Source organism: Hylobates moloch, unplaced genomic scaffold (genome assembly GCF_009828535.3).
Source record: "Hylobates moloch isolate HMO894 unplaced genomic scaffold, HMol_V3 SCAFFOLD_9, whole genome shotgun sequence".
In the NCBI taxonomy this organism is placed as follows: domain Eukaryota; kingdom Metazoa; phylum Chordata; class Mammalia; order Primates; family Hylobatidae; genus Hylobates; species Hylobates moloch.
This window is the reverse complement of record NW_026652284.1, coordinates 50,573,420-50,593,867: the sequence shown is the minus strand read 5'-3', so window position 1 is coordinate 50,593,867 and position 20,448 is coordinate 50,573,420.

The following is a 20,448-nucleotide window of genomic DNA, read 5'->3' as shown; positions in this document are numbered from 1 at the left end:
TATTTTAGGGATGACAACTTGAAATCCAGTTAGGCATAGTGGAGTGAAATCCCAGCATTGGAGTTTCCTGGCCAAACCATGTTTCACCATGTGGTCACACAATAGAGCCCCCTGATTTGCAGGATGATACTTTGTGAGTTCTCCCTCTTATTCTGCACCTCATGCAGGCAGATGAAGAAGTCACACAACACGAGGCAGACAATGAAGAATGTGCACGTTCACTATGGCGGGAGCCCAGTGTGGGTGTGGCGTGTGATCACACAAAGCAGGCACATTGGAGTTCAGGTCATCTACGGGTTGCGTGGCTGAGGGACTCACCACTTCCTGCCTCTGGGTCTCATAAAATGGTGACAGCTAGAAGGCACCTACCTCCTAGCTTCAAAGCTCATAACTGGTGAGCATTAAAAATATGTGAGCTGTGCTTATATAGTAGCAGTCAGTGAATATTCATATTAGTCCTGTTATCCCTGGAGAATCACTTACTTAGGTGGGTAAAGACATCAGTGAAGAAATCACAGGTCCAGGGGGCATATAAAACTTCAGCTAGGGTTACTTCTAAACTAATGAGGAAAGTGCATGTTTTTATTATTATATGAATAAAAGAATAGTACTGAGCCCTCTCTATACAGCACTATGCATGAAATGTAATACCTTGAAGGTATTACATTTCTTTGTAGAAGAGAAAGCTTTTAATGGTGTTTACATTTCTATGGCAACAGTAGCATCAAGGGAGTGGGCCAGTTTTCCAATTCTATCCCACCTTCATAAGTGATTTTTCTTCATTGCATGTGGCTATCACCACAGTAGTTCTCCTTATCTGAGGTTTCACTTTCCAAGGTTTTAGTTATCTGTGGCCAACTGTGTTCCAAAAAAATAAAATAGGAACTTCCAGAAATAAACAATTTATAAGTTTTAAATCGTGAGCCATTCTGACTAGTGCAAAGAAAACTCGAGCCATCTTACTCCATCACCTGGACGTGAATCCTCCCCTTGTTCAGTGTCTCCACACTATCTGTGACACCCACTGTGACTCACTTCATAGTGGTCTTGGTTATCAGATCAACTATTGCGGAATCACAGTGCTTGTGTTCAGGTCACCCTTTTTTACTCAATGGCCCCAGTGCTCAAGGGTAGTGATTTCAGTAGGAATTTGAGTAGCTCAAGCATAGCAATTTGAATATGCCAAAGAGAAGCCATAAAGTGCTTCCATTTAGTGAAAAGGTGAAAGGTCTTGACATAATAATTTTTTTTAAAAGTATATTGAGGATGCTAAGATCCAGGGTAAGAATGAATTTTCAATCTATAAAATTGTGAAGAAGGAAAAAGAAATTCATGCATAGTGCTGTACAGGAGGGCTCAGTACTATTCTTGATTTCAGGCATCACCGGGGATCTTGGGACATATCCTGCTTGGATAAGGGGGACACTGTAATTGTACTCTCACTATGAGCCAGGAAGCAGGTCAGACTCTTTACGTGAAGCACATTATTGTCCTTCTTATTGATCTCTCTAGCTTGGTGATCTGAGAACTGAAGTGCAGAAGGTTAATAACTTGCCTAAGATTAAACAGCTAAGTGGCGGACCCAGGATTCAAACCCAAAGTCTGACTGCAGAGACTCAGTTTTTGGCTGCCCTCACTCTTGAAGCCAGAGTCTCATCTCAGAGCCCGAGACCACCCCAGAGGACCCTGGCCCTAAACTGCTGTTGGCCAATAGCATGTATCCCAGCCCATCTACACAGAGTCTGAGGGAGCCCAGTGCAGGCCAATGTCTGTCCTACTTGCAGTGTTAGAATATCTAGGTCAACTGCTCTCAAAATAGATGTGTCATTGGGCCGCCCCTGTGTCTGCTGTTTACTACTTCTAAGCACATTCTTCCTGGAAGTCGGTTGCTGTGGAAAACGGGCATAGTGCCTTCTATTTTGGATCATCAGCTAAGTGGCTAAAAACAGAGGTTGTTTGCAGAAACCGAATACTCTATTAATGCAAGGACTTCAGAGGGGTGAGCTTGTTTATATGTTCAATCAAGGGAAGAGCACTTGTTTGTTTTAAGTAGATTAGTAAAGGGAAGTTATTCTAGCCTAAATCTTGTGGAATAAGTTGTTAGGTTCCAGAAACACTGTAATTAGGCCCAAGCTCACGCTTAAGTCCCTCTCCACTCTTCCCAACTAAGGAAGCCGATAAGCACAAAAGACAAGCACCTCATGATCTCCAAAAAATCTAAAATCTAAAAATATCAAGCTCATAGTAGCAGAGAGTAGAATGGTGGTTGCCAGAAGCCAGGGGGTGGGGGAATGGGGAGATGTTGGTCAAAGGATACAAAATTTCAGCTGGACAGGAGGAATAATTTCGGATCTATTGTACAACATGGTGACAATAATCATGATGTACACTTGAAAATTGCTAAGCAAGTAGATTTTGTGTTCTCATCACAAAAAAGGATAAGTATGTTAATTAGCCTGATTTGGCCATTCCACAATGTAGACATATTTCAAAATATCATGCTGTACACCATAAATATATAGAATTTTTGTAAATTTAATAAATAAATTTTTTAAATGAAGCTGATGGTTAGAGCTGGTCTCAAAGCATTGGCATATTAAAATTTTAATCACAAAACTACTTTAAAAATGTGTGGGTGTGTGTGTGTATGAAATAACCTAAGTGGATAGATTATTTGTGTCATTTTAAATACTCAGTCTTGTTGAGAACTAATGTTGAACCAGTCTTAGGTAGTTTTAAAATCACTCATCACTGATTTGGAAACAGGGAGTAGTAGCCCTTTCAGGAGCCCCTGTGTTCTGTTAAAGGATTTGAGAACGAGGCATCAGAAGCACCCATCACTTGAACACAGTGAAGTCAGCGCAGTGCTCAGCTTTCAGGCTGTGCTGGGGATTCCTGGGCGGCTTTTAACCCAGCGGGCCAGTCGGGGAGGTGCCTGCCTGGGGGAGATGAGCTTCAGTAGCTAGGCAGGAGTGATCAGGCAGGATCATGTGATAGGCCATTTTTTGTAGGTCAAAAATCATCAGTTTTGCATATTTGGACCTAATCATCAACATAGTAATATCCGGACAGAGGACAGAATAGGAGCAGGCAAATGTCTTATTGTCCCTTTCCCATGGTCTGAGCTAAAGATGTGCCTCAGGGTCCTTGGCCTCCACAGAAGCTCACTCCTCTGTCCCCCACAGCCTGTGACTAAAGATGTGGGGTGACTCCTCCTCTGCGAGGGACAGGCTTTTGTTCCTTGTTGAGCTACAATAGCAGTGAGTCTTTCTTCCCTTGTCACAGGTGTGGGCCACGTGTGGCAATAGTAGGAAGAGGAAAGGGAAAACCCCGTTAAACAATGGTTGGGAACTCATCCAATGTCAAGAGCAGATGCTGGTGAACTCATGCAGTAGGCATTGCATAACGTGTCTACACAAAGGAACTGTAAACCTGAGGAGGAGGGCTTCTCACAGGAGGCTAACAGATCTCAGACCTTGTTGGAGGTATGATTATGGCTTTAGATTGCCATTGATATTTGAATAATTTTAATTTCCAGCTTTTACATAGTAACTGCCCCCACGACTGATTGCTTTGTATTTTGTGAACTCGATTCATGTGTTGTCTCTCCCAAAGAGCTGCAACTTCCCGAGAGCTTGGGGACTGTTATATTTCCTTGCACCCCCAGCTCCTACAGAAGGAGAAGGGAAATGAGGTAAATGGCAATTTAGTGCTAGCGCCAGCTATACAGTCTATAAACATTGCTCTCTGTTTAAGTCCTTGTGTAGATCCTTGGGAGTGGGTAATGTTATGATCTTAGAGAATTGGGATTCAGAGATGGGGGAACTGTGCCTAACATCACAGGTGGTAGAGTCCGGATTCAAATCCAGGTCTGCCTGGCTCCAGGGCGGCTGCTGGCTCTCTATCCCATGCTGCCTCCGGTGCAACGACTGCTGTGCAGAAGATGCTTATGAAATGTTTGTTGGTCATGTGACTCAAACTTTCCTTGGAACTGCTTCCAGTTGCACCTGCACAATGATATTTGATACTTGTCATGTGCACGCAATATCTTGAGTGTAAATGTATTGCAAAATGTGCCGTCTTTTTACAGTTAGTGCGTGGTAAACATTAGGATAAGATGCATAGTCAAGTTAATGAACACTGTGCTGGCCCAGATGGAAAGAAAAGGGGATATTTGAGCTCTGAAAACTGCATTGTCAAAAGCTTTTCTTAGCTTATTAATTTTTCAAATCTGATGAAGTATTCTTAGTGCGTCTGGATACAACAAAGGCCACTGATGTTACTGATGGGAAGTATGATTTGTCAACAGCTCTTCCAGTAGCTGTGCTATGATGGAGACCTCTTCTGGGGGATGTTTGTGGGGAGGAGGTGGGTTTCATTCAGAATCACCAGCCAACCATGTCCTTTTGACAGGTTAAGCCTGTCTTCCTTCTGAGACTGATGGAACAGATGTCACCCTCTTATGTGAGATCCCCGCTTGCACTCAGAGGGGAGTGACTCCCTCACACCCCCTGAAGGAGCAGGCCTAGGAAAACCCAGGTGAAAGGCTCAAGGCTGACCAGTGGGAAGAGCTGGCTGCCCATTGAAAGCCAGCCTTCAAAACCATCACTGTCACTCTGCACAAAAGACCTTTGCATTTGACAGTCATCTCTACTGACCACTGTATTTCCTAGATTAAAAAGCAAATAAAACCAACTCTATCCTTCCTTCCGCACTCAAAAGGAAGTCCTGAAGGGGAATCTAAGGCAGCCAGGACAATGAGAATGGGTGCCCTCCTGCCACGCAGCTCTCTCTGCAGGGCATGGGAGAGGGATGCAGTGCAGTGGGTACAGAGATGAGAGCAGCTTCCAGCCATGGGCAGAGAGTATTTTTTGGGCCCACAGGCACATAGCTGACACCAGAGATCTGTGCCTACACAGTATTTTAAGGTTGAACTTACTTGGAACGTTTCTTTTCTGTGCTTCCATGTCTGTGTTAATAATTATATCTTTTTATTTTCAGGTTTATCTTCTTTAGTATGCTGAAACATAGTTTCACTATTAGGTAGATTTTATTGCCCTGGGGAATACAAATATTTTTAACTAAAAGTTTCTTGATATTTTAAGAACCATTTCTGGTTGGAATCCTTCCTTGGCCTCCCAACATCTCTGAATTTGGAACTATACTGTGAATTTCCAAATACATCTCCACGTCCATCTCATTTGCATGGGTATGAATAAGTGAGGCTACTTGGAAAGAGAACTAGACATTTGGGGATAAAAAGGCCACCTTTCCACTATGTTTTCCAATTTGATCATGATGGATGAGCCATTCATCTGTCTCAGTGTCTGGCTAAATTTGAATCATGGTCAAGGGAAAAGCGTGATTACAGCGATCATCCTCCCTTGGCTGAGATAAAGCCACCTGGAAATGCAACGTGACTGAATGCGGAGAGCTCTCTGGGGTTCTCTGTGTCTACGTGTCTCTGTGTGTGTGTGTGTGTGTGTGTGTGTGTGTGTGTGTGCGCATGCATGTGTCTTAATTTAAGTAACAGGAATATTAAGAAAACAATACCTTTCTCTCTACAATATTTTTGTTATATACATCTTTGTAATATCTTTCAGATAATAAAATGACCACGCAGCAGAAAACCAATAAACAGTTGGTGTTAAATGAAGTTGCAGCTTGATCACTAACTACACTTCATTTTCTGGAAAATTGTCAAGTTGCATTTAATTCATTTTAATGAAGTGTAAAACTGCCTAACTAAAGCATTCAATGGCTTAGCGACCAAGCAACATCATGCAAACATTTAGAATGATCAGCAAGGCACAGGCACAAGTAAGAAACAGAGAAAAACATTAATATCCTAGAATCTACATCTTCGTGTAACATAATATTCAGAAATGATCAGCTTCATGTCTTCTAGTCATGTATTTGAAGTGAAGCCTATCAACCAGTGGGTGCATCATTCCGTGAATTGGGATTTTTAATTACTTCCTTTAATAGAATGTGGTCCACCCGACAGTGGTTGTAAAATGTGTAACCAAGTTACCCCAAGCTACTGCCTTTGGGAGAACTGCAGTTACGCTAGATGATAAGCACCAAGGCAAACATTTTCAAACTGGACCCTATGCAAGAGGTGGTCAATATCGAGAAAGGGATGGAGGTGTTGGCCCACAGGCTCCTGTGTTGTTGGTCATGGACAGCCCCCTACCATACAAACATACACTACCCTGGCAGCCCTTGGTTCTCTCAGCCTGTGCATGGGCTGGAGTGGGCTCCACTACCACCCCTCACAGTGAGAGATGCATGCTGGAGCTGAGGTGGAGCGCTGTCAGTCAGCTCTTGGCCTGAGGAAGGGGTGCTAGTGGCCTCTAGGGCATGGAGGCCAGGGCTGCTACTGAACGTCTTACAATGGGCAGGGCCTCCCCACGTCACAGCTGTAGTGCTCAGGTGGAGACTCCTGGGAATGCATTTGTTAGAGTGGGTCACCAGAACCACGCTGGAGGCAAGAGTGGGTAGGGAGACCAGGTGTCAGCACAAGGAGGCATCCATTAGAAAGTCCACACACACGCCACACTGTGGACGCATGGCCGAGAGCGTGGATCCTGGCAGAAAACAGCCCCTTTTCAGAAGAAGGTTTGAAGAAGGCTGCATCTCTCGTTGGTATTATAGGTATACCGAAACGAAAGGTAACATTTAGGTATGAGAGACTGGGAAGCCCAGCGAGGATCGAAGGGCTGGAAGGAAGAATGGTGTCCCAATAAGAGCGTACGAGCTGGGAGGGGCTGCAGCAGCCCCTCCCCAGACGCCAGCGACTCTCCAGCCAGGCAGGAACCTTCCATCAGATACACTGGGTGGGGCTGATTACGGAGGAGGAACGGAAGTTCCACCAGGAGTCGCTGTACTGTATTCACGGCTCTTGTATATGATTTATGCTGGCATTATCTAAACTGAGAAGCGGACAATCCTTTATTCAAAGGTGAGCTCCCTCTATTTTGTGTTGCCGCGCATGGAGTCCTAAGGCCGGAGCCCCACAGGTGCTGCCAGCAGAGTCCCAGCGGAGGTGAGCGGCTCATTTCAGCTCGGGTGAGTTCCACGTTATTTGACTGTGCCAACCGATGAGCTCATCTCCCAGTTTTAAGGAATTACTTGAAGAGAGCAGTTGAGATCTTTTAAAAGGCGAAGCATAATTATTTCAAACTCACAGTGTTTCTCAAACCATAATTTTACTGGCCATTTTCTATTCAAATTAAAACAACAAATCCTTTGAGTTGCACATAAAGTGATTTCGCAATAGCACCTTCTCTGTGGGGTCTAGTCTTCCTCATTAAAAAGCTAAGGTTAGAGGAGTTCCTCCTGCAGATCTTTTTTCCCTGCAAAGCTGTCATGCCTTTACCCCTCTTTTCCACCACAAATGAGGCTTCTGTGGGTGGAGATGGGGCAGTATTTCTAGGACTGTGCTTCCTCCCAGAATTGAAGCATTGAGGGAGGGACTGCCTGGAACAGTCGCTGAGGCCTGGAGAGGTCTCCTCCGCAAGGAAGCCCCTGGGCGGGGCTCCTCCTGACAGGAGTTTCAGGTGCACAGAACTGCCTGCCTCCTGGGTAAATGTGGTTCCCCAAGGGTGGTGTATGCTAGAGTCGAAGCTTTTCAGACTCTTTCGGAGGGCTGCAGAATGTGGAGAATGTGGAACCGGTGGCTGAGAGAACCGCCCACAGCCAGAGCCAAAAGAGCATGTCCTCTGGAACTGGAAAAGCTTCAGAGAGACTGCTGTTAGCAGCTGGGGATTAGAATCGGGGAAGAAAGCCAGAGGAAAGAGGGTTGAGTGGCAGGTGTACGGATGAGGGACTTTGACGTTTCCATGTTCCCAGAGGAGTGTATGGTGCCAGCCTGTTTTTCTCCAAGCTCCCAGGACATACTAATGCGACCATCACGCCTCAAGTACCTGGGGTGCTGGTGACATTGCTCCTTTGGTGACCCTTCCACATGTGTTAGCAAAGTGATTTCTAGGACAACTGAGTCTAAGGAAAACAAAAGAAGGAACCTGCCGATACTGGTTAGGGCAGTGATAAGAGCAGAGCTAAGTGCTGGCTCTGAGCACAGCATGCGTTTCTGCTTGAGTCTCCCCAAGCCAAGTGCCTACGGAACCAGGCTGCGCTTCAGGATGGGAAAGCCATATTTTAAAAAGTACCTAAAAGCTCAAACTGTGGTTTTGCTGCAATTGTTCGAGGTGTCTGGCCATCAGCAGCACAGGTGATCGTGGCTTGGCAGCGGTAGACAGAGGCAGTGTCCTGGGTGTCCGACGCTAGGATCCGCCGTGTGCACCGCTCCTGCACACCGCTTGGCAGGGAGAGAGAGGAGGCCTGGACAGGACAGATTTTCTTTTGTATCAGTAGCAACAGGAGCTGCCACCTCAGTCCACCAAATTAGGAAAAACAGACATTTGGCAGGGATGGTAAAGTCCAGAGAAGCAAGTGCAGCACTCCTGGGGACTCCAGAATATTTAGGAAGAATTTGAAAAGATGTGGATTTCCAGCAGCATCAGCCAGTGCCAGCTGAATTGGGTCTTATTTTACCCACAGGCCACGGGGCTGGTTTGGGGGCCCAGCACCCCCGTATCCTCACAGCTCTCCTCAGTTCCCCAGTATGGGTGCAGCATTGATGGCAAGCAACAGCAAATAGAGGGTTTAACTCTGGATCCAGGTCTGCATGTGAATGGCAAGAAGGTGCAGAGGGGATATTTACAGATCATCAGCACCAAGTTAGAATACATAAGATCAGGTAGACAGCAGGGAAGAGCCATTGGTTTAGTAGTGTATGTGAAGACTGATATAAAATTGGTACTTGTTTGCTTAATTATAAAATTGACACATTTTATAAACTATAACTTCAGGAAGCATAATGCAAATGACAAATATCAGACCACTTAAATTGGTCATTTTCTTACTTTAATTTACAGAAATAGTATTTTTTTATTATGGAGTGATGAAATGGACTTCCTCTCACTTTTCAACTTTAGAAATCATTATCTTCTGAAAGGATAATATAGAAATAATCTGAGGTCCTGGATGTGTTTTCACCATGGCACAAAATAACGAGAAATGGTTTGCGAATTACTTTATTTAATTCAGATTATTATAAAGTTATGTTTCCCCTGAAATCTGTGGTTGAATCTCTATTTCCTCAGATATTGTAAGTGGATTCTAAAGGGGTAACTCTTAAAAACACAATACATTTACTAATTACTAATCACTGACAATATTTATGTAGATCTAAAAAATTCACACTTTTTAATATTGTTATAATTTTTGATGTTGCTAAAGGTTTTTAAGGCGTATTAATGTGAAACACACATCTCTTTCTTTTTTAACTTTAGGAATACAAAGTGCAGCATATCTATTTTAATTTTAATCTTAATTTTAGATTCAGGAGGTACATATGCAGGTTTGTTACAAGGGCATATTGCGTGATGCTGAGGTTTGGGCTTCTTTCCATCATGCAGATAGTGAACATAGAACCCAATAGATAAGTTTCCAGCCCTTGCCCCCTTTTTCCCTCCCACTTCTGGTAGTCCCCAGTGTCTATTGTTCCCATCTTTGTGTCTATGTGTACCCTATATTTAGCTCCCACTTGTAAATGAGAACATGTGGTATTTCATTTTCTGTTCCTTTGTTAATTCACTTAGGATAATGGGCTACAGCTGCATCCATGTTGCTCCAAAGGACCTGATTTCATTCTTTTTTATGGCTGCATGGTATTCCATGGTGTATGTGTGCCACATTTTCTCTACCCAATCTACCATTGATTGGTATTTAGATTGATTCCATGTCTTTGCTACTGTGAATAGTTCTGTGATAAGATATGAATGCGGGTTTCTTGTTGGTAGAATGATTTCTTTTCCTTTGGGTATATACTCAGTAATGAGATTGCTGGGTCTACTGGAGTTCTATTTTTAGTTCTTGAGGAATCTCCAAATTGCTTTCCACAGTGGTTGAACTAATTTATATTCTCACTAACAGTGTGTAAGCAATCCCTTCAACATAGCCTTGCCAACAGCTATTATTATTGTCTTGTTAATAATAGCCATTCTGACTGGTATGAGATGGTATCTCATTGTGGTTTTGATTTGCATTTCTCTGATGATGAGTGATGTTGGGCACTTTTTCATATGTTTGTTGGATAGTTGTTTGACTTCTTTTGAGAAGTGTATGTTCATGTCCTTTGCCCACTTTTTAATGGGGTTATTTTTCTCTTGTTGATTTGTTTAGGTTTACTATAGACTCCGGATATTAGTCCTTTGTTGGATGCATAGTTTGCAAATATTTTGTCCTATTCTGTAGATTTTGTTTAGTCTGTTGATAGTTTTTTTTTTGCTGTGCAGAAGCTCTTTAGTTTAATTAGACCCCAGTTGTCAATTTTTGTTTTCGATGCAATTGCTTTTTAGGACTTAGTCATAAATTCTTCCTCAAGACCAATGTCCAGAATGATATTTCCTGGATTTTCTTCCAGGATTTGTATAGTTTGAGGTCTTGCATTTACACTGTTAATACATCTTGAGTAAATTTTTGTATCTGGGTGAGAGATAAGGGTTCAGTTTCATTTTTCTGCGTATGGTTAGCCAGTTTTCTCAGCACCATTTATTGATTTGGGAGTTGTTTCTCCATTGTTTATTTTTGTCAACTGTGTTAAAGATCAGTTGGTTGCAGGTGTATGGGTTTATTTCTGAGTTCTCTATTATGTTCAATGGTTCTATATTTCTGCTTTTGTTACCAGTACCATGTTGTTTTTGTTAGTATAGCCTTTTAGTATAGTTTGAAATCGGATAATATGATACCTTCAGCTTTATTCTTTTTGCTTAGGATTGCTTTGGCTATTCAGGCTCTTTTTTGATTCCATATGAAGTTTAGTTTTTTCTGATTCGGTGAAAAATGATGTTGGTAGTTTAACAGAAATAGCATTGAACCTGCAGATTGCTTTGGGCAGTATGGACATTTTAATGATATTGATTTTTCTAATCCATGAGCATGGACTGCGTTTCCACTTCTTTGTGTCACTATGATTTCTTTCAGCAGTGTTTTGCAGTTCTCCTTGTAGAGATCCTTCACCTCTTTGGTTAGATGTATTCCTATGTATTTTATTTTTTGTTGCCATTATAAATGGGGTTACTTTCTTGATTTGCCTCTCTGTTTGAAAGTTTTTGGTGAATAGAAATGACACTGATTGTTGTACATTGATTTTATATCCCGAAACTTCACTGAAGTTGTTCATCAGTTCTGGGAGCCTTTTGGCAGAATCTTTAGGGTTTTCTAGGTATAAAATCACACATTAATAAAGAGGGATAATTTGACTTCCTCTTTTCTAATTTGGATCTTTTTTACTTCTTCCATTTTTCTGATTCCTTTGGCCAGGACTTCTAATACTATATTGAATAGGAGTGGTGAGAGTGGACATCCTTGTCTTGCTCCTGTTTTTGAAAGGAATGCTTCAAGCATTTGCCCATTCAGTATGATGCCGGCTGTGGGTTCATCATAGATGGCTCTTATTATTTTGAAGTATGTTCCTTCAATGTCTAGTTTGTTGAGGGTTTTTATAGTGAAGATTTGTTTGGTTTTATCAAAAGCCTTTTTTGGCATGTATTGAGATGATCATTTTGTTTTTGTTTTTAATTTTGTTAGTGTAGTGAATCACATTTATTGATTTGTGTAGGCTGAACAAACTTTGCATCCCAAGAATAAAGACTACTTGAGTGTGGTGAATTAACTTTTATGTGCTCCTGAATTTGGTTTGCTAGTATTTTGTTGGGGATATTTTTGTCTATGTTTCTCAGAGATATTGCCCTGTTGTTATCATGTGTCTTTGCCAGATTTTTGTATCAGGATGATACTGCTTTCATAGAATGAGGTAGGGAGGAATCTCTCCTTGTCGATTTTTTAGAATAGTTTCAGCAGGATTGGTGCCAGCTCTTCCTTTGTATGTCTAGTATAATTTGGTTATGCATCCATCTGGCCTTGGGGATCTTTTTGGTTATTGGTAGGTTTTTAAATTACTGATTCAATTTCCTTATTTGTTATTGGTCCATTTAGAGTTTCTGTTTCTTTATGGTTCAATCTTGGGAGGTTGTATGTTTCTAGGAATTTATCCATTTCCTCTAGATTTTCTAGTTTGTGCACACGGAGATGTTCATAAAAGCCTCTGAAGATCTTCTATATTTCTGTGGGATCTACTGTAATGTCACCTTTATCTTCTTCATTGTGCTTATTTGGATCATCTCTCTTTTTTCTTTGTTAATCTATCTAGTGGTTCAGCAATCTTGTTTATTATTTCAAGGAAGCAACTTTTTGTTTCACTGATCCTTTGTATGTTTTGGGGGTCTCAATTCATTTAGCGTGGCTCTGATTTTAGTTATTTCTTTTCTTCTGATAGCTTTGGGATTAGTTTGTTTTTGTTTTTCTAGTTCCTTTAGGTGGATGTTAGATTGTTTATTCGAAATCATTCTATCTTCTTGATGTAGGAATTTAGTGCTGAACTTTTGTTTTAGCATTGCTTTTGCTGCATTCTATAGATTTTGGTATGTTGTGTCTCAGTTTGTATGTTTCTAAGAGTTTTTATTTCTTCCTAAATTTTATTATTCATCCAAACATCTTTCTGGAGCAAATAGTTTAAATTTCATGTAGTTGTGTGGCTTTGATAGTTCCTCTTGGTATTGATTTCTGTTTTTATTCCAGAAAGTGCAATGTTTTTTAGCTGAATCATACTTCAGCTAGCTTAAAGGCAACTAATCAATGAGGTAGGATTAGAAATGTGTTTGCTCAAAAGGAAGATTATATTACAAACCTAACATTTGAATGCTTCATCATAAACCTGATCTCATCACGTGATGAAACATTTGAAAGTGTAGCCACTGAAAAAATTCTATAATACATCATAATACATAAAAGTACATTGTTAAAAATTAATGTTTATGATAAAAATAATTTTTGATGGATTATACATCTAAACATGAATCTAAAGCTTTAAAATCTTTAGATGAAAAGGGAAGAAAATGTCTTTGCAACTGTGAAGTATGCAATGATTTCTTAGCAAGAATACAAAAGTGCTATATTTAAAATTTAAATAAGATTGTTAACTGGCCTCTATAAAAATTAAAAATCTCAGCTCATCAGAAACATCATTAAGAAAATGAAAAGACTATGAACAGATGGAAGAAATTTATTCATATGGTAGAGAGGACATGTATTCAAAAATAAAGCCTCCTACAAATCAATAAAGACAAACAACCTAGTAAGAAATGGGCAAAAAGCATGAATAGACAATTCATAAAATATGGGAATGGGCAATAAGCACATGAAAAGATGCTCGCCATTATCAGGATATATGAGGGAACTTCTTGGTGTGATGAAAATACTCTATATCTTGATTGGAATGGTGGTTACACAGGTATATATATATTTATAAAAACTCATCCAACTATACATGTAAGTTCTGTGCATTTCACTGTATATAAATTTTGACTCAATAAAAAGTAATGACATTTCTAAACAACAAAAACTATTGATATGCATTATTTCAACTTTTCCCGAGTATATCTATTAAACTATTAAAAATGTTGAAAACACAATTGGTATATTCTTGAGCTCAAGTTTTATTGAAATAGGAGGTCTCTAAAATACCCTCAGGAGGGACTGGAAGAAGACTGTATTAGTTCATTTTCATGCTGCTGATAAAGACATACCTGACACTGGGACCAAAAAGAGATTTAATTGGACTTACAGTTCCACATGTCTGAGGAGGCCTCAGAATTATGGTGGGCCTGGGAGAGAATGCCAGTCTCCAGTCTCTATTGAGCTCCATGATGCTTCAGAAACCTCAAGCTCAATATGTTTGAAACTGAACTCATAGAGTTTTCCTAAAATGTGCACATTTCTTTGTATTTTCTACTTACAGAATGGCACTATTGTTTCATCCTTGGCTGTGGATCAGTTGGTTTCTGGGCTCTATGATTTTACTTTGTTAACTAGTGTTCATTTTTTATTTTCCTCCTGCTCCTCTCCCTTGCTACAGTCTTATTGAAAGCCATCACCATGCCTTTCCTAGACTCCCCATCAGAGTCAACAGCAGTGGCTTCCCTAGTGTATATCAAAGGTTTCTGCACTGAGGCAGTCGCAAGGTCCTCCTTCTTGCCTGCTTTGTCTCACTTTGCACCTTGGACACCACACTTATAATAATTTCTGCTACTGCACTACCTGCTCAGACCCCATTTCCTGTGCTGGCTCTCATTCTTCTGCCTGACTTCTAATGTTAGGTTGATATGCCGTGGTCTCAGCCTTCTGTGTTCTTTGCTGGTCTGTATGTACTATACCATCAGGTAATCCCTTTTAGACTTTTGGTTTTAAATATGATATTACATTGTTAATTTCTAGGACTTACATCTATGAATAATGAAGTAATGTCTGTGAATAATAAATGCCAGGTCTTGCATCTCCATCTACAGCTCTGGCCTCTTGTTTTTTAAACATACTTTCCTCCCAGTGCTAAAAATGGTATTTTGTCAGTTCTATAGCCAAGTTACAAAATTTGATCCCTACCACTATATTTGTTCAGTCTTTTGTTATTGCTCTCATGGAGAACTGCAATAACTTCCGAATTATACTTGCTTGCACTTTTGATAACTTCAGAGTCCTTATTCCACAGAACAGCTAGAAACATCTTTTAACCATGAAAACCAGATTGTCATGCTTCTGTTGAAAACTCATACATAGCTTCCCTTCATGTTCAAAATAAAACCCAATCCATATCCCTACTGCCTCTACAAGTAGGAGTTGTTCTCTACTCACCTCTCTGAGTACATTTTCTATCAGCCTCCTCCCTCTCCCTGTCTCACTTGCTCAGCTGAATTCATGGCATTTTCTTCTGTTTCCAAGCATTTAGAGCACCCTTCCTTGCTGTTCTTGTTGTTTGGAACTTTCCTCACATTGATATTATGTTTGAATTTGGTCCTTCTTGCAGGCTCTGCCCAAATGGGCCCTCCTCAGAGATGCTGTTTCTTAGGACTGTATCTAAATTAGCAGTCCCCCAACACTCTTTCTCCTTGGTTTATTTTATTTGTAGCATATTTCTTTACTGGAAGTTATATTATAATTTATTAGTTTACTTGAGTTCAATTAGATAAAAAACTTTGTCTTGTTAACCTTCTGTATTCACATCATAATAAGCCCTGGTATGTAGTATACACACACAAAAAGTCTTTGAATGAATCAATGGATTGATGAGTTACTACTATCTGTGCAGCGAGCCTGACAGATATCCAACGGGCATTGAGAATTTACAGAGTATATTGGCTTTCACCCTGATGATAGAGCAATATCCATAAAAACTAATATCTGTAAATGATAAACACCAGATATATATTCAAAAATGCACTAATCATTTCAATCCCTATCTTTCCATTTTGTAATAGATAGAAATACGACAATCAGTTATCCTTTGGTATTTTTTAAGTCCACAAAATTCTTGGAAATAAAAATAGCAGTAGTGTGTCACATACAGTAACCACTCATATAAATAGCTGTTACTTTGAACCATACCTTGCAAAATTTTTCACCCTAGTGTGTCATTTGATGATGCACAGATATCCCATTTCTAGATTAGAAAATAAACTCCCCAGTATTGTTGCTGGACTTGAAATCACTTGGTGATTATTATTGCAAACTTGGTATTCAAACTTTGTGTTCTTTCCTTAATTTTTTGAAAGCTTGTGACATACATGCAAGTTATGGAGCCCTTAGTACTGTACCCTAAAATGACAGGCTAAAAAGGCTTGCCAATATATGCATTGTTTTAGCGAATGCACATTACTGTGGCTCTTGAAACAATTACAAAGTGTTTCATTTTATGATTTCAGTTTTTGATGAAATATTTATCAACATTTTTATTAGTCTGAATGAAGGGTCGTGAATTTTGGACAACGAGCTAACCCTTTCTCTTCCTCCTAATAAACCATGAGCACTTTATCTCTCATATGAAAAATTCAATTAATTAAAAGTTACAACAAACTATTTCAGTATATTCCCATTAGATATGAAGGAGCGAAATTTTTTATATTTACTTTAGATGAATTAAAGATTATATTTTACAAAATAATATGAGTGAGTTTGCAGCCTCTATATGCACTGATAGCATAAAGCACTGCAAAAAGAGTGTGCAATTTCCATGAGCAATTCTACATAAAATCTCAGATCAAAGATATTTTAGTGATAACTTCAATGATACTTCACAAAAGGCCTACACTCACCAAAAAATGCTGCTACAAAGTCAAACTGTATTTTAATGATCAAGGGAAGTTAGTTTTGATGAAGTTCACTGAAGGAAGCCCTTCAAGTCCCCTAATATGATTATATACTCTGATGACTCAACTCCAATAGACATGTCTCCATAGGGTTTTGCTAAAAATGGCTGAACATAGTTCCTTATCTTTCACAGATGTCTAATGTATAATCAGAGATTAACTGAAAAGTAAAAGGAGAATAGTAACTGGGTTAAATTGGTAACAAGTGGTATAATGCATACAATAAAGCTTCCTACAGATAACATTTTGAAGAACACTTAAATTTTAGTAGCACTATTATTATAAGAAAAAATAAAGGTATAGGGGAGACAAATGCTGTTTTCCTTACCCCAGCACATTTAGACAAAATCCAGACTTGAAGGAACACCTCCTGCATTTTCTTAGCCCTCATCAACAAATGTAAGTGAAAATTATCCATTGTAGAATTAAGCACAAGGAAATTTGTCTTGGTTTATGTGAGTAGCTCAAAGCAAAGTTAGACCTATAACCTCTGATTCCCAACTTTCAATCCTAATCTTGAGGTTACATTTCTTCCCCATTCTATGAAATAAAAGTCTTACTAAAAAGATTAACAGTTTATAATTAAATGGTATAATATGCACCATATATTACAATATGCAGTTCTGGGATTTGTGGTTCCATTTCTGTGTTTAGGCATTCTGCTGCTACTGGAGGGCCCTCTGTTGGAATATGTGAGGGATGAAGACAGTGAAAGAATCCCAAGCGGGAAACTGAATCAATGCATGTGCCATCTTCGAAACCAAAAATTAGAAGATCAGCTTGCTGGAGGTATTTAATCAATCTTGCTCTGCATATTAAATGTGCATTCAAAGAAAAATGTGTTTTAATTACAGTTTAAATGCATTCTGAATGCTAATATGACAAGGATTGAAGCATTTTATTTTGCTTAGCTCAATATTTTACAGTTAGCACATTGCTTGCAATGGAGTATTTAAAAAGTTACTTCAGCTAAAAGTTTTATAATTTCATCAAGAAAGAAGGAGCCAGATAAGAAAGACAACTGGTTTCTTTATTTAATAAAGAGGCTTAAAGAAGTCTTAACCTCAAAAGTCTCCATTTTCTAGAAATTTGCTTAATTTGCTTGATGCTTGGCTGTCATTTTGCATCTCCTCAGGGTGCTGAGCGCCACCTCCACCCACTTTGATGCCATGATAAGGTTCTTCTTTCTGGCTGCCTGTTAATAAAATTATCTCCACCAACTGGACTATAAATATCCTAATGGCAGGGATATATGCATCCCCACTAGTGATTGGAATAGTATATTGCACAGTCGGAGTGGTCTGTAACTGTTGACTGAACAGCCTCTGTTCTGGCTGGCTTTCTTAGAAATGGACACGTTCCCTGAGAACAGTGTCTGTGGCACCCCACTTTAGTTTGAAAGGAAACAGGTCAGACAACAGGGGCTTTATATTCTGTCTCAGCTCTTTGATTCTAACACCTGCTCTGTAATGTTAAATGCTATCCTATTTCCAGCCCCAGGTCCATATATATTCTGTGTAATGTGGTGTGGTGTGGTGTGGTGTGGTGTGGGGTTGGGTGTGGAGGGTAGCATGTAACAGAGGTAAAGCACAATCCTTAAGGCCTTAAATTAAGGAGGGATAAGACTAGAGTGATCTTGGTCATGGTAGGGAATGAGGTAGCCAGGGGAGTAAGTCTTAGTCTAGAAATACTAAAACCTCAAAATACTTACACACATTCACCAATAATTAGAAATGAGTGTGGATTCTTGCAAGAACACTAAATCGTACCTTTCAGTTCAGCGTTATAGGTGCAAAAGTAGAAGACTGACTTATTTTGAGGCAATTCTGTCTTTGGCAAATATTTTAGCAATATTTTCTCTAGATGGCAGGCAAAACTATTGTTATGCAAACACTTACTCTGTAATTACCTAAAATTCCATACCTCTTTGCATGTTTTTGTGATTGAGTGTATATGCATGAATATATATAGTAATAATACTTTAGAAAATTGTCTATGATTAACATAACATTAATTGCTTGTGTCTTCCTGTACTTAACTATACAGAAATTACCTTCAACTACTGATCTTGTTACACAAAACTATCTTACTATGTTATAATGTATTTGCAATACCAGAGGGTTTTCTGTAGTTTCTGGCAACAGCTTGAGAAAATTTAGCTAAGGTAACGTTTTATTTTGTTGTCTTTTTTTTCTTTCATGTGATGAAACTTATAAAGATATATTGCCCTCCCTGGAGTGAAGTTCAAAATCCATTTTGGGCTTTGGACCATCTGATAAAAGTTAATACTGCACTTCAACTGAAAGTTTAGCAGTGTTTATTTCCACAAGAAGGAAGAAATAGAAGAGAAATGAAAGAACACTGTAGTTGAACATTATATCTTCAATTAGGCATAGAGTGAAGAGTACAGTAAAATAAATACTACTGCTAAAACTATTCTTTTTTGTGTATGTAGGTCTCAGATTTCAAAATTTTATTTTAAACAAATATATAATTTAATGCTTTCAAAATGTTAGGTGGATTTGGGCTCTTTGATAATTATCCCTAAATTATTAAAAATGCATCTCCTGTCTCTACCTCTGAAGCTTATTGCATCTCTGTTTTTTGTTTGTTTGTTTGTTTGTTTATTTTTGAGACAGAGTTTCTGTCTTGTTGCCCAGGCTGGAGTGTAATGGCGCAATCTCGGCTCACCTCAACATCTGCCTCCTGGGTTTAAGTGATTCTCCTGCCTCAGCCTCCCAAGTATCTGGGATTACAGGCATGCAGCACCACACCTGGCTAATTTTGTATTTTTAGTAGAGACAGGGTTTCTCCATGTTGGTCAGGCTGGTCTCGAACTCCTGACCTCAGGTGATCTCCCCGCCTCGGCCTCCCAAAGTGCTGGGATTACAGCTATGAGCCACTGCGCCCAGCTCATCTCTGTTTTTAATTCTGACTAGGAAGTTGTTTTGTATAAGTTTAGTTAAAGGATCTGCAGAAAAAAATGACTGTGTGAAATTTTATATCAGAAAATATGGATATTACCTTCAAAAATTGCAGTGCATCCATTCATGGGTAAATAAAAATGAATCAAAATTGATGTAATGGAAGATATTTTATAAAATGGGTAATTCATGTTCAAAAATGAACTTTTTTTCCCTTAGCATACATTTTGTGTTTGAAATCTTACTTATAACTGGTAAATTGTCTAAGTGATATCATGATGTAATTGATGAAGAAAGGTGATTTGAACAGGTGATGCTCGAGGACTGTCTCCCTCATGCCTCAGTAAACTCCCCCTACATAGACCTCAGGGAGCCCAGCGAGAGGCAGAAACTCCCCTAGCAGTAAGTCTGGGCTGTTGGAGCTGATCCCCTTCAGTTGGCTGGCAGTGTGGACCCTGTCATGTGTGACAGGGTGGGGACCCATAGTCTTTGGCAAGCTCAAGCAGGATGGCATGGGCTATACTGTGTCCCTCAAAACTCAGATGTTGATGTCTTAACCTTATAATAGGACTGGATTTGAAGATAGGGTTTTAAAGAGGTAATTAAATTAAAATGAGCTTATTAGGGTGGGCCTTAATTCAATACAACTGGGGTCCTCATAAGAAGAGGGAATTTGGACACAGAGACCCACAGAGAGAAGACTATGAGCCACGGGGAGAGACTGTAGAAGAAACCAACCCTGTGGACACCTTCATCTAGGACTTCTCCTTCCAGAACTGTGGGAAATAAATGTCTCTTGTTTAAGTCCCCTGCAGTTGGCCGTATTTTATTACAGTGGCCTTAGCAGATGAACACACAGGGCAATTGTCCAAACGCCCACAGATGGTAACTGGAATGGTGCGATGGTGGAAGGGGCTGCTTTAGTGGTTGCACCATCTCCGGTGTTTGAGAGGGTCTGGGGAAAGAGGGTCTGGGGAAACAGCAATTAGAGGGCTGTGGGACCAGCTGACTGTTGCTGGGTGTTGCCAATTCATTGGAGAAAATCTGCCAGAGGAGAGTGGGGAATATTGGTTTAAGGAGAAAGTCAGATGGCTCCTTGGCAGCAGGTAAAGGGACTTGTGGCTAAATGGTAAAAAAGCTGAGGGGTGAGCTTAATTATGAGAAGCTCAGAGTCTGCTTAATTATGAGAAGCTCAG